This window comes from Petaurus breviceps, unplaced genomic scaffold (genome assembly GCF_028583685.1).
Source record: "Petaurus breviceps papuanus isolate PSGF00001 unplaced genomic scaffold, PetGlider_PUasm1.0 174, whole genome shotgun sequence".
Lineage (NCBI taxonomy): Eukaryota > Metazoa > Chordata > Mammalia > Diprotodontia > Petauridae > Petaurus > Petaurus breviceps.
Window position 1 is genome coordinate 55196507 of NW_027185761.1, and position 13179 is coordinate 55209685.

Sequence of the window (13179 nt, forward strand, 5' to 3'; positions counted from 1 at the left end):
TTGGTCATTCCTTAGTTTGGAGTTCTCAAGTCATTCAAGGTTGATGTCTTTACAGTATTATTGTATAAATTGCTCTCTTTGTTCTGCTCACTTCACTCGGCATCAGCTCATCCAAGTCTTTCTAGGTTTTTTTTTAAACCATCCCTTGTGTCCTTTCTTATAGCAAATCATATTTCATTACATTTATGCTTCACAATTTGTTTGGATCTTTCCCAATTGATGATACCTCTTAGTTTCCAACTTTTTGCCACCACAAAAAGAGCTGCCGCAAATATTTTGTTGCATCTAGGTTATTTTCCTTATTCTCTCATCTCTTTTGGATATAGGCCTAAGAGGTATCACTAGTAATAATCAATGGGTATGCACAGTTTTAATTTTTGGAGCACAATTCCAGATTACTTTACACAACATCTAGACCAATTAATAGCTCCACTAGTAATGCAACATGCCTGTTTTTACCATAGCCCCCCCAACATTTGTCCTCCTTTTTTGTGTGGGGGTTCCAGTTTCCCATTTTGATGGGTGTGCAATAGAAACTCAGGTGCTTTAATTTACATTTTTCTAATTAGTGTTTGGAAGCATTTTTTTTCATAAGGCTGCAGATAACTAGGATTCCTCATTTTGAGAATTTCTTATTCATAACCTTTGATGATTTCTTATTTGGGGATTTCTTATAAATTTGAATCAGTTGGTTATGTGTCTTAGAAATGAGAACTTTATCAGAAAAAAGTTGCCGTGAAGATTTTCTTTCTTAGTTAATAGTTTCCCTTCTAATTTTAATCTACATTTATTTTGTTTGAGCATAAACTCATGTTTTGTGCAATTGAAATAGTCAGAATTAACATCTGTTCCTCTCTATCTCTTGCTTGGTCACAAACCCTTCTATCCATAGATCAGAAAGGGGATTCCTTGTTCTTCTAATTTGTTTATGAGTTGCTTTTTATGTCTAGGTCCTGTCCATCTGGAGTATGTATAGTGTAAGGTATCCATCTAAACCTAACTGACAATATGGTGTCCATTCCTTTGCCACATTTCATCTTCTGATATTCTGAAAAAGTTGCCTTTCCTTTCTTAAATAAGCATGTAAAGCAAACCCAACCAAATATTTCCATGTGGGATAGTCAGGCAGGCAGCATGCATTTATTACCTGCTATGTGCCATTACCTCTGAACTAAGAACTGAAGATACAAAAAAAGGTAAAAGACAGACCTTGCCATAGGGTAGCTCATAGTCTAACAGGGGAGACAACACAAAACAACAGCAAAAACCTAGGTACAAACAAGATATACACAAGCTAAGTTGGAGATAATGAAAGGAAGGCATTGCTAGTTCAGCCAATTCTCAGCTTGCGTGTTCATCCTCATACCAATGAATGAATAGCCAATTCTTTATATCATTAAGAAGCCCGCTGTTGGCTGTACAGCATTGGCTTTCAGGACCATTACTATGACAAGGTGACTATGACTTTGCCCCAGGCTCTTCATGTCACTTTTGCTAGTCCAGGAAGTAGGAAAAAAAATAAATTTAGCACCAGTTAGTAAGGATTGTGAAAGGTAGCAGATAACCCATTTCTTTTGCACAAATGACATCACTTCCATGCAGCTCTCTCCCCCCCACCAAATCTTTCATCAAATTGAACTTATTTAAAAATACTTGAAGATACCTTTCCTGTTGTTTTCCTTGAGGCACATTTTGGACTAGTTGGTTCATTTGCCAGAATTATAAGGTATAGCTAGCTCTGTTAGCTTTCCAACAATTATTAATAATTTATGGATTATGGATAAAGAGCTTGCCTCAGAGACAGGGGACCTGGGTTCAAGTCCAACCTATGTGTAGCACCAATGCAATATTTACAGTACCCACGATCATGATAAAGACCGTGATTATAAATATTGCATGATGTTCAATCGCAAAATATACCAGATTCTCCAGATAAAGGAAAGAACTAAAGCATTTTTTTAGATATAAGAAAACCCAATTCCCAAACCGGTAAGCTGATTCCATCATAGTACCAAAGATATTCAGAAGCCATAATAAGGCTGAGAGCCACAGCATCCTTCAGCTTCCCACAAATCAATAAAAGATCAATATTTACTCACAAAACTCGCTATCTCCTTGCCTGAGCTCCTCCTCTCTCTCCCTCTTTCTTGCTAGCTCTCAACCAGCTTCCTGTGGGTTCTGCTTCCCTTTAGCAAACTCCTCCCACCACAGGCTCCATGTGACTACATTCAGGCAGAGTTTACTTTCAAAGCAGGGGAGGTCTTCAAACTCCACCCTCCCCCCCATTTTATTAAGGGGCAGGGGAGATCTTCAGATTCCCATTAAACTATGGCACAGGTTTTTTGACCTGGACACTTTGACCTTTGACACTTCACCTCTCATAGCTGAGGCGATTCTCTAAGACTACAAGTTGGCACTTCAGGTGAAGATTGCATTGATTACATTGGTCCCAATCCTCATAAGGATCCTCCTTGGACTTTCAATAATAAAAATGATGATGATAGTGAGCATTGATATTGACTTTAAGGTTTGCTAAGTACTTAGGAATAGAATCTCATTTGTTGTGAAAACAACCCTGGAAGTAGGTACAATTATTATGCCCATTTTACAGATGGGAAAAACTGACACAGAGAAAGGCTAAAGTAACTTGTCCATGGTCACAGCTATTAAGTTTCTGAGACCAGATTTGAATTCAGGCCTTCGTGACTCTGGACCCAGTGCTCCTGTGCCTCCTACTTGCCTTCATAATGATGGGGTATAGACTCTGGGAACCCTGTTGAACTCTCTTTGAATCTTCCCACTGGATCTGGCATTGGCCTGAGGCCACAAGTCTTCCATTATGACTATGACTGAATCTTGACCTAGCCTACCCCTCCATTGTCTGTTATCTGCAGGTAGCCTTCAGCTCCCTCCCACCCTAGATCCCATCAAAATCCCATTTTCTTGGTTCGTGGAGTCTGACCCCAGTCCCATCAAGAGCTTCCTTAGACTTCTCCTCAAGGCCCTCCCTGGACTCCTCCTCCCAGACTGCTGGACCACCCCTAGATCCTTCCCACTGTCTTCCTTTATATAAGGTCCATCTTGCCTCCATGGAGGTGCTCAGATTCTTGTGTCAGATTGTGTCAGATTACCTGCTCGTCAGTACAAGTATCACAAATGGTGAATCTTTAATAAACTTTGTTTTACTTTGGCTGAGAGAAGACTTGAGTCAAATCCATTTGGCAAGACCCAGTAGGTCAGTATCTTGGGGTCCCAAGTACCCCTAAATCCCAAACCTCAACAATACCAATGAAATCACAGGTCTAGTCCCCCTAAAAACAGTAACTAAAATAAAAATTATGGCTTCTTCTATTCATGAATAAACATATTCCAGGTCTTTTATCTCTCTTTCCCCTCCCCCCCTTCATCCTTGTCACTTCCCTCTGGTCCTCCTCCCTACTGAAGTTCAAGGCTGATGGAGGCAGTGAAGCTTAAAACTAGATTTTAAGTGTACCAGGAGAGGAAAAGGGAGGATTTATGGGGATATTCTCCACTTGCCTAGTTTTAGAAAAATAAGATAAAATTCAGTGTGAGTCTGCAGCTAGGTTTCACTTCCTGAGGTACAAATGCAAATCCCTGGGTAGTTAGATCCTGTGCCTCCATATTAGATAAAGGCAAATTTCTTCCCCGATGAAAATCAAAGGAAAGTTGATCTATAGTTAGAGTTTTGTGTTTTGTAAAATAAGATTAGATGGTTACAAGAAGCCATTGAGTGGATTAAGATAACACTCAGTACCAAATGATGACAAAAAAAAGCCACAAAAAAACAGTTCCTTTCTTTTTTCTTTTTCTAATTTGCAGTGTTGACCTTAGTCTGAATGTGGCCTTTACTGCTTGAGACAAATGCCTAGCAGAGTTTAAAAAGAAAAAAAAAAAGAAACAGGTCTCAGGGAAGATGGGGAAATGTGTGATACAGAAGGCAATTTACTGTAAGGGCTGACACTGAATGGGTCAGCAGAAGCTTGCTGGGGAAAGGATTGACTGCCAGATTGTGGGAGGTGGGGGTAGGGGGAAGAGCCATGATGGGAACAGGTGAAAATGATATTCTCTCATCATGGCTTCCCAAACAGTATTTTGATGTTAGCAAAGTAACTAAATTGCTTGCTGGGGTGAAACATTTGCCTTTTTAATTCAAAGGGTGGATACTTTAGCATCTTTTGTCAAACAATATTTAGAAAAAAATCAATATTCATAGAGAGTTACTGGGAGGGGAGGGAGAATGTCTCTCATGCCCATTAGTGTGGAATATTAAGAATTAACTCTTGGTACTCAATTGGGAGGTCAAGCTGAGAATCTACTAGGTGTGGGCTATTACGTTCATTTGAAAAAATAATAGAAATAGGTGGGATAAGTGAAGTCACATGAAAAACCTAATGAACATCCTTTGCTTAAACTGATGTGGCTTGTAGAAGGTGATGGTTAAATAGTGCAGCTAACCCAAATTCATGAACACTCTTTGGCACGAGGAATTGGGGACAGTGATATTTTTTTTTCAAGGTGCATTTGAAGACCTGGATCCTCTCCTAAACTTTCTGTTAAAGATGCTTTGAACATAAATACTCGGGAAGATAAGAATGTCTGAGCAGGAAGGAAGATACTTAGAGATGAAAGAATCCAATTATTTCAGTTTACATTGATGAAGGTACAAGAAAGACCAGGGAGATTTTGCTGCTAAGAGATGTAAATCATTGAAGCAGGATTGTAGATCAGGAATGTAGAGGCCCTAGCCTTTCTCCTGTCTATCTAGATTTTATTCTGATTTCTACGATCTTGGTGATGAGACTCATCCTGATGCCACAGCCTCCACGTGGTTTCTGTGATTACATGTTAGATTGTTTGGTTTTATTTTAGTTGAGCTGAGTTTCCAAGGGATCCAACATCCTATTAAAAATGAAGTTGGAGTTACAAGGACTTTCTGAAGTCAGTTGTACAGGGCCGTGGAATTTGAATCACCCAGCACCAGACACAAGTGTTTAACAGAATAAACTTCATGTTTTTATTGGTAGCTGCCTGACTGAGTGTAGTGTGGTTCCTGGACTTCAGCTATGCTAAGAGAGCTGTAGCTCTCCTTGTCACAGAAGAAGGCTTCTAGGAACTATATCTTTTATAGATAAAGTTTCTCAAAGGATCATAAAATTAAAGATGTTGTAGACCTCACAGGCCATCTAATCCAATCCTCTCAATTTACAGGTGAGGAAACAGGCCTGACATGGCTTGTCCAAAGTCACACAGATAGTAAATGACCAGACCAAGGCAGGATTTGAACTGAGGGCCACTGGCTCCCAAGTTAACCTCCCCCCCCCCCCTTCCTATGCCAGTTACCTCTCAACCAAATAATCACTTATTAAGCATCTATATACCAGGCACTGGGGTTACAAATGAGGAAAAAAAAAACCAGTCCCTGTTCACAAGGAATTTACATTCTATTAAATGAGACAGCATATTGTGTACATTTTGCACAAAATAAGCCCAAAGAGAGCAGCAGATGACCCTGAAAAGGCTAAGTAGCCCAAGCCCATCAGGTGGTAAGAGAGAACAGCTTAATGACTCTGAGTTAGTACCATGGAGAGCAGAGATGTGACAGCCCAGGAACAAAGCCCACAGCAGATAGGAAAAGTGTGATACCCTACGGGGAACATCAGCCAAATGTGAAATGCTATTACTAGATCCATGGGGAGCTCTGTACTGTTGGAGGTATGAGCTACCATTTCCACGTGGGAGTCTCGGCAGCATAGTTCCCTATTTGTACGTCATGGGCATGTGGGCCTATGTACACTCCATACATGTTTCCTGGATATATATATATATATATATATATATATATATATATATATATGTATGTATGTATGTATATTCCCTGTGAATGTCTCTCCAGGCATGTTTCTTGGTCATGTGTGATCTCTCCATGTGTACCTTCCTTTCACTGCTCATGTTCAAACTTATGGAGAGCGCATAACCAAAATGTATGAGTGGGAGGCTCTTTTCTGGTTACTTTTATTTGCTATGTTGTTTAAGTAAATGTCTTTTGCTTTGAATTTGTATGTCCTCCAGTTAGAAAACAATGTGGTAAAAACATATTGGCAGGGTTTTATGCATTATGGTATTGACCTCCAGAGTGACTTAGACCCAGCATAGTTCTGCTTATGTGTAAAAGAGTACACTAAATACTTCATACAGATGAAGAAACTGACACTTAGAGTTCCTGAAAGAACCAGGACTGAAGACAGATTCCACCAGCCATTTTACAGAATATTTTGCCTTTTATTCACTGCTCAAAGAGCAGTGGCTCTTTTGAAGCTAGAGTGGTTGGCAAATCATTCAAGTATTTTACCTTAATATAAAATTTGTTTTCTATTTTATTCCAAAAGTTTCAACATTGCAGTTGATGACTATATTGCATAAGTTTTTAATGGAATTTATATATTTCTAATGTCTTTTAATTTAATTTAATTTTGCATTTATCTAATTTTTTGAATTTACCAAACTCATGTTAACCAGAGAGAGTATGAGTAAGGGAGTCATCTTCTCTCAGGTGACATCTACACAACAGATTAAATTACCCAAATAATTTAGCTATCATAATGACATGTTTTTATAATTGGCTCTTTACTTAGTACCACATAGACTTGGCCTTAGGGTGCCAATCAGTTGCAGTGTGGGGGCTAGCACTCTCTGCTGCACTGTCTGGGTGCCTCAGCTGAGACACTCAGAGTTACATCTCTGCATCCAGAAGCAGTTTTTCACAAACTGTTCCTCCTTGAAATCCCAGTCACTGTTTCCTTCATCTTCATCCTCCTGTTTAGTGCTCTTTATTCAGTCTTGACTCATGAGTTTTCATCAGATGATAGGCGCTAAGAATGAAAAATGTCATCATGATTCTTCTCCAAAGACACCACCATTCTCTTTAATGAAAGTGAAATATCATGGATAGATTGCAAGGTGTCCACGAATTTGAATAGAAAAAATTGCATCTTCATTTCATTAACCGCTAACTGAAATTTAACATTCACTTCAGTTATGAATTTAGCAACAAACATGATGCTGAGAAGGGGTCTATAGCCTTCCCAAGACTGCCAAGGGAGTCCATGACACATAAAAAAGGGTTAAGAACCTAAGTTTCAAGGAGTTATGATGTCTTGTCAAAGGCTGACAGTATAGGATGCTAGAAAAAGTCTGAGAGCTTGGGTTTGAATTCTACCTCTGCTATGTGACCTTGAACAAGTCACTTAACCTGAATCTCAGTTTCCTTTTCTGTAAGATAAAGGGCATTGGAATTTGAAAGACTTTAGAACTCTGATCAGTACAAAGATAGTGATATTAACAATGAAACTCATCACCTGCCTCCTGACAGAGAAGGGATAGATTTAAAATACCAAATGAAACGTGCCTTTTTGGACATGACCAATTGAGGAATTTGTTTTTACCGAACCATGTGTATTTGTCATGAGAGTGTCCTTTTACCTTAAAAACATATTTAATGGGGAAGGGTAATAGGGAGAGATAAGTTTTATAAAATAAATGTGTGTGCACATGTATATACACATGCATACACACAGGTAGATGTATACATACACACATGTACACACATACACGTATATGCTCACATATATATATAAACATACACACAGAGATATGCACACATATGTAGTGGACTTTGGCCTAGAGGTCTCCTAAGGAGTCTAAATTCATTCCTATGACCTCTGATATTGGTCTTAATATCCAGCAGGTTACTAATGCAATGCCATCATCCTTCCTGACCCAGGTAGCTCAAAATACCCCAATAGAAATGACAATGCAACCAGTATTGCACACAGCACTTGACATGTAGTAAGTGCTTAATAAATGAGCTGTCTATCTGCCTACCTGTTTACTCTTGTTCTGTCTGTATGTGGCAGGAACTGTATCCTTGCTTATCTTACGGCCCTATACTGTCCCAGCCTCCTCATGCATCTAATTCCCACATGCTGTGATCCTGTGATTAGAACTATAAAGCAGTGAAAAGCCCTTCCAGATCTTAATGAGATCCTTTATTAGTTTAATAAATCCTAACTACTCCAGGGGCCAGTTAGGTGGTGCAGGGGATGGAGCAATGGCCCTGGAGTCGACAGTTCTCAGACACTTACAAGCTGTGTGACCCTGGGCAAATCACCTGACCCTATTTACCTCAGTTTCCTCATCTGTAAAATGAACTGGAGAAGGAAATGGCAAAGCACTCCAATAACTCTGTCAAGAAAACCCCCACTGGGGTTATGAAGAGTAGTATATGACTGAAATGACTCAACGACAACATCTACTACTATTTCAGCTTCCAACTTTAATAAACAAGAACTAGTCATTAGCTCACATCTATTTGGATTCTTGGAATTCAGAGGGAGGGTGGAGGAAGTGAACTCAAAACTAAAATTTCACATAGGGTTTCTAGAAAAGACAGAGCCTCTGCTTGAACTGCCTAAGGGATCACTGTAAGGATCTGAAACTTGGTGTTTTTTTCTAAGACCCAACAAGTAAATATTGGTTGAGTACCTGCAATGGATAGTGGGGTAAAAATGAACCACTTCAGTGTATGAACCACAGCATTGTCCTAGTGCCAGGACCTTCATTGAACACTCAACCAACATTTACTATGCACGTTCTGTAAATAGAGCATCGGTTTAGTTGCTAGAGAGGTATAAAATTTAAATAACACCAATGCCTGCCCTCATAAGTCATAGATTGGGAGCTAGAAGGGTCCTGAATCAAAAGATGTTCAGTCCAACCCTTTCACGTTGCAGATGAACACACTGAGACCAAGAGGAATTAAGTCATTAGCTTAAAGTCTAGAATCATAGATTTAGAGCTGGAAATTGCCTCAGAGACTATCTAGCCCAACCCCATAGATATAAATATAGAAATATATAGATACTTGTATATAATATAGCTATATATTATAGATATGGATATCTATATCTATGTGTCCTATGTATGTATGTATCTATCTGCAAAATGAGGCCCAGGGAGATTAAAGGATTTCTTTAAGGTCACACAATTAGGTACCATTAGAGGTATCCTTTAGACCTAAGTCCTCTGACTTCTGAGTCAGTGATACTTCCACTGTATTATATTTCTATCTCCTCATTTTACAGAAAAAGAAACTGAGGCCCAGAGCATGTGTGTGACTTGCCTTAGGCAGTCCGATAGACACATTTATGAAAGGAGATAATATATGTAAAGCACTTTGCAGACCATGAAGTGCTATGTAAATATATGCTGGTCAGAGCCCAGATTTGATCTGAAATACACCAACTACAAGTCAACCAGTCAATAAGTATTAACCAGCTGTTAGGTGCCAGGCACTGTGCTAAGCACTGGCCTCATTATATGACACCACCATCTTATCAAGGAGACCCAATACAAATATAAAGCAAGTTCAATTGCAATATTTTGTCTCTTTCATGGGTTGATAGAGAAGAAGCCTTTGGTGATGGGTGTCTCCAGACTTAGCTGAACAGGTGCTCAGGCAGCAGCAAGTATATTCAGGGATGGTCTATTACAGCAACAAAAATGTTCTCACCAGGTAGTACAGGGTCATTTGCCCAATTGCTTAGAGAAGGAAGGCAGAAAGAGAGGGAGTAAATAGGTATTTGCTGAACACTTGCTTTTATAAATGAGGAAATTGAGGCCCAGAAACACAAAGTGAATTGACCAGTAGAATTCAGAGAGTAAGGCATCAGAAAGGAGATCTGAACCAGCTTCCAAAGACAGTGCTCTTTCCCCTGTACCAGAGATAAAGAGTTCACTTTGAGACAAGTCAAATTTCAGGTAATTGTTAGATATCCATAGATTTGTGGAGATTGATGTAACTAGTTCTTAGGAAAGAAATTACGGTTAGAGGATATGGTCAGCCAACTAGCATTTATTAAGTCCCTACTGTATGCTACGTACTGGGAATATAAAGGGGGAAAAACAGTCCCTGGTCTCAAACACGGTCTAATGGAAGAGACAACATGCAAACAACTATGTATAAACCAGCTCCAGATGAGGTGGGAGAATCAACGGAGGGAAGGCATTAGAATTAAGGAGAACCAGCAAAGGCTTCTTGCAGAAATGGAGACTTAAAGGAAGTCGGAGAACCCTGGAGACAGAGATGAGGTGGGAGAACATTCTGGGCTTGGGGGACAATTAATGAAAATACTCAAGAGTATGAAGTATCTTGTGTGAAGATCAGCAAGAAACTGGTGTCAACAGATTATAGAATATGCAGAGGGGAGGAAATTATAAGAGAACTGGAAAGAAAGGAGAAAGGTTAGGAAGGGCTTATATATCTATAGATTGGTAGATAAGTAGACAGACAGGTAGAAAAAGTCTAACCCCGCATTTTCCATTAATAATGACTCCAAGTAACATCCCTGAAAACATAATCACGTAAGCTAAAAAACCAATACTACACCATTATTAGCCTGTAAGCCTGATTTAGACAGACAAACAGAAAGATAGGTAGATAGATAGATGATAGATAGATAGATAGATAGATAGATAGATAGATAGATAGATGAGAGATATTTGTATAGATTTGGGTTAGTTAATAATTGCAATTTCAAGAATGGATGTGATCTCCAAGAGATTGATCCACAGGGCCACTAGGGATAATGATCATATCTTGGAAAATTTCCCTATTTTCTAAGTGGAAGGAGAACGGTAACCTAGGGAATGAGTGAGAGAGGAGTGATCAGAAAAGAAGCCTAGCTAGAAACTTTAGCATCACAGAAGGGCAAGAAGACAGTGTCAAGAAGCAATGGGTGGTCAACGATGTCAAATACTACAGAGAAGGAAGAAAGAAGGAAGACTATGAAAAAAGTACTGTATTTATGACCTTTGAAAAATGCACTTCATTTAAGTCAAGGAGACAGAGGCTAGAGAGCAAGGGTTTAAGGAAAGAATGGTGACAGTAAAAGTGGAATATTTATTTCCTCTTCAAGTCACTTATTTTACCCATATGTTTCTGGTTGACCAGTAATTTCTACTGAGAATTTCAGGTACTCTAGAATCTTTTTTTAAATTCCGGTCCCACACTTTCCATTAACATAGACTCCAAGTAATATCCCTGAAAACATGATCATATAGGCTCAAAGACTATAACGCTACACACAGCCTAGAGGCCTGATTTTCATCCATATGAAAGAGTTCCACTATGATAACTTGGGTGTGACTCTTTTCCAGGTTCACCTGTATTTTTGGCACATTAAAAAAAGAAGTGAATAATACCATGCGAACAACCTGAAATTATATTACAAGACTATTTATGGCATATACCCAACTTCACTTATGTGTGTGTATAAGGCCTGAATCTCAAATGTAAAGACATACTTTTCACATCCTGAAATCAACACAGGGGAGTTTTCTTAATAATTACTAAGATAACAGTAATTACTTTTGGGGCTCTACCTTGGGAACAAGATAAAGAATTCTAGAATTGTGATTAAGTAGCTTTAGGAATTTTAATTTTTTTATTGTCTGTTGGGGACTTTTTTCCTAAGAAAAAAATGTGTGTGTAAATACATATAGGTGTATATATAATATAGGCTTTAAAGTCTTCTGAACTGATGAGTGAATTGTATCCTAATATGGGTGATGAGGGACATTTCTTTAAACACACCTCACACCCAGACACACTACATCATATACACCAGCTTGCCTTGGTCTTCTGTTTCATTTAACCAAGTTAAAGACCTCTCTTTTTGATTTGTATGCACAATTTATGGATCAGGCTTCTGTGAGCTCTGGAGGAGTATGAGAATGTGTGTATCAGCATCCCATTTCATGTATTTCCCTACTTATGGGGGACATAAAAGTATATTCCTATGGATCTGAATGTGACGATGGAGATTTTGACTCAATGTGGAATGTTCTGAATAACCCTTAATGATCTAAATCCTTCTTTGAAAATCATGTCAAGTTAAAGTAAATCAAATTCTAGAATACATTTCTAGTGTTCTGGAAGGCAACTAGGTCTTAGCTTTTGTAGGTGATTGTAATCATGAGAAACTCCTTTGGTTTGGGTTCACCCATACAGGACTTGGGACAATGACCACACTGGCAAACAAGGACAAAGTGCATTGTGAGTGTTGGTTCTACGGCCAATACCTGAGCCTTTTCCTGTCTCTTGTTTGAGGATGGTAGGGAGATGAAACTGACCACCCGCGTTATATAATTTTGCGTATTTTAATGACCCTTCATCCACAAAAAGGGAGACTTGATGGTAGTTTCTGCTTGTTGATTTCTTCCTCTTTTACTTGGTTTCTTGACCAGTCCCTTTCAAGTCTTTTAAAGCTGAGAAGCACATCAAATTCTAGTTCTATGGTGTGTGTACTTTTCTTGTACCCCTGACCCTTTGAGGTTACACTAAAGCATTCTCCTGAGCTGTAATTCTAAGACATTTCCCCCAGAATTGTGATGTCATGAAAATTATATAATATCAACATCAAGGAAATTGAGTTTGATTCCTAACTCTGCCTTTTTAACCTATTTGACCTTGAGTAATCCTTTAAATGTATCTAGAGCTCTATCTCCTCAGTTTTCAATTGAATGGGCTGGTCTGGATTAACCTCTGAATTTCCTTTTAGCTCTCTAAATTTGTGATCCATCACTGGAGACACTCTATTAAATCCCACCCTGCTGACTTGACTGTCCCAAAACCTATGCATGACAAAAGAGTGGACCGAAGAGGCCCCCATTCTCAGAAGTTCCTTTTCCAAAGCCTCTTAACTGTCCTCCTTTCTTCTGATTATTAGATGGCAAAGCCCAGAGGACCTTAGGTTTCATAGTTAGTTAAGATGGCAGTCCATCAGCACTGCATCTTAAGTAACTACGAAGCTTCCTACAAAACCTCTGGTCTTCTGGGCTTTGCCATCTTTACCACTGGTACACCGTTATACCATCTGTATCACTGATGTGCCCTTAGCACTTCTGGACCTTTCCATCCACCATGCATCTAAATTTTTTTTAATGTCTTATGTACTCCTTAATAGTAGATACTGTCTAGAGATTTCTATCTGTATCCCTGGCCCTTAACACAGTCTACAGAAAATAAAATGAGTGCATACTACAATGCTTTTTCATTCATACATTCATTCAACCAACCAGTGATCTGTAATATACTTTTGG

The 13179-nt window shown here is 38.9% G+C and overlaps 1 protein-coding gene across 27 annotated transcripts in view; it reads left to right on the plus strand.

Annotated features, from left to right (window-relative positions):
• Positions 1 to 13179, plus strand: part of FHIT (fragile histidine triad diadenosine triphosphatase) — a 1710176-nt gene that overhangs the window by 1352658 nt on the left and 344339 nt on the right. The gene's annotated exons all lie outside the window — the stretch shown is intronic.